The sequence below is a fragment of the Heliangelus exortis genome, chromosome 2 (assembly GCF_036169615.1).
Source record: "Heliangelus exortis chromosome 2, bHelExo1.hap1, whole genome shotgun sequence".
Lineage (NCBI taxonomy): Eukaryota > Metazoa > Chordata > Aves > Apodiformes > Trochilidae > Heliangelus > Heliangelus exortis.
In genome coordinates, this window is record NC_092423.1 from 29,521,470 (window position 1) to 29,523,872 (window position 2,403).

At 40.9% G+C, this 2,403-nt stretch overlaps 1 long non-coding RNA gene across 1 annotated transcript; it reads right to left on the reverse strand.

The window, feature by feature from the left end:
- Positions 1-297: 297 nt before the first annotated feature.
- LOC139793689 (uncharacterized) lies at positions 298-2,403 on the reverse strand. Its single transcript, XR_011724720.1, has 3 exons — positions 2,301-2,403; positions 1,563-1,623; positions 298-597 (listed from the first exon to the last, which is right to left on the reverse strand). It is a non-coding gene; the product is annotated as an uncharacterized lncRNA (long non-coding RNA).

Here is a 2,403-nt window from a genome sequence, read left to right on the forward strand (position 1 = left end):
TGTTGATGCATACTCCTGTATAGTTATAGTAAGGGGGAAATTATGTCTTCCTGTGGTCGTGCTGGAGGCACCTGATGGAAAATAGAAACACGGGGGAATATTCCTTGGAAAAACAAAAGGACATCCTGTGAGAATGCAATTGCAAAGTAGTTCTTTAAGCATACCTAACTGCTATCATACAATGTATCATGTCCAATGTACTTGAGGAATAAATATCCTGGGCTCTTTGTGCATCACCTGCATTTTTAGGATTTACTGTAGTGGTGCACATCTATTTCTATGTGGTGCACATCAGTTTTCTATTTAATAGACTGAATCTTTTAATATCCGTCACACACTAATAACATTCAACTTCCAAAAGTGAAACAGGGCACCCAATTTGCACCAAGACTTTGCACATTGTTGTGTTTTAAAGCACTCAGTAGTTAATAAAAGACTACTGGTATATTGATTTTCATATTCTCTTGGCTGGAATATGAGCTTGCTTTACCAATAAACTGGTATGTTGATTCAATACTTGCCAGTTTTCCAGGTTTCAGGTTGTGTTTCAGGGGTTTTATCATTAGAAGCACGGTGTCCTCTTATAGTCTCCTGAATCTGTATATGTAAGATATAATAATTTTATTCAGAAAGTGTTCAAAATATAGACCAGAAAACTTCTAGGAAATACACACATAAGAATTAATACACAAAGAAGAAAATTTATGTGTGTAACTAACGTAGTCGGTAAGATAAGACTTAAGGGAGCAATTTGTGAGCAGAGATGCAAGAATACATGCAAAAAAAAAAAAAAAAAAAAAAAAAAAAAGACATGCTCTTCTTGAAGGAGATTTGCACAAAACAATGAATAATCTGAGAGAAATATCAAACTTGGAAACATAACAGCAATGAGACAAGGATTATATAGCCTTATTAAAAAGCCTTGCTTTCCCATGGGTGCACAGTGTCTGTTGTTTACCTGGATTTGTGGCACCCAGGGCTACATAACCTGAGTGAGATACTCTGGGCAGCCAAAACCATGGGTAGTGCAGCATTTACTGCAGAGCAACCCACAAGATCAGATAAGATGGAGAGGAACAGAAGTTGGTCCTTTAATGTGGCACATCTCAGAACTAGAGAATATAAAAGATACAAAACACAGTCGTACAGCTTCTGGATTCAGGTGCCTTCATGCTTACTGCCCCATCTGTCCACAAGCTGGATAGGTCACCTACCAGATCAGTGTGAATTAACCATACAGGGAATGCAGAGCTCTATCAAATGAATTTCTGTAGCAGCTGTGGAGGCTATGGCAAGGTTTCAGAGCCTCTGAATGGCTGATCCCAGAGGTACCACGGTTTTTCATTTTCCAATAAAGATTCTTTTAACACAGACTGCAGTATTATTTTCTTCTGTCTTTTGTTTGGTCGCTATTATTACTATTCTTTGGAAAGAAAAAAGTCGGGAAGGTTCAGAGTGGGGCAACTTTTTCATTACAGAAGATTGAATCACCTAGTAAAGGACAGAGTTTACAGCAAGAATCCTGTGAAAGAAGCATTGTGTACCTATGTTCACATCCTAACCTTATGATATAAGCTGTAATATTTTCCCTTCTGCAGCCAAGCTGGCATTCCTTGCCTTTGCCTAAATGAGCAGTCAGAATACACATAGCTGGCCTGAGTTCTTCCCTTCTTCCATCAAGCCCTTCACCCATCTTAACATGAAGCTCCAGCGAAGTTTTACTGATAAACAACACTACGCAGAAGGAAAAATACGGATCCTTCATGCTCCACAGCTAAATAACTAATAAAAAACCCTGGGCACCAGCTTAGAAGGGGGAAAGAAAAGGGCTGGTACTGTGGGTGGGGGGGAAGTTGGCATGGGGGGCTGTGGAGGGGGACATGTCAGTCCTCAGTCTGGAGCCAGGGATAGTCACAGTAAACCATTCAAACAGCACTGCCTCAGAACCGTGTGTTTATTTCTGCAAAGCGCTTGACTTCCATCTGAGGGCATTTTGTATAAGCTGAGTGCTATGTGGAGTCTTTTTACAAACGTTAACTCAGGTAAGCATTTGACACGGATAAATACTTCGCCAGCAGCATAGAATTATTAATCTGGAATGTGTGGTCTCTCAGTTTACATTTATCCTCCAGTGCCCTTTTCCTGAGGAGGTATTCTCAACCCTGATGCTAACAGCTTGGAGCATTCCAGGCAATGCAATACCAAAACCCAGCCCATGATTTTTTAGAATGAAAATAAGGTTAAATTAACGACGTTGGGGCTGTCACTTAAACTAAACCTTCAACTTCTTTTACCCTCACCCTCTATAGGGGCTATCACAATGATGCCCTCCCTCTGATGCCCGGCGTTCTCGCTCCTCTTTGCTCTTCCGCCACCTCCCGCAGGCTGCAGCGCTGCAACACC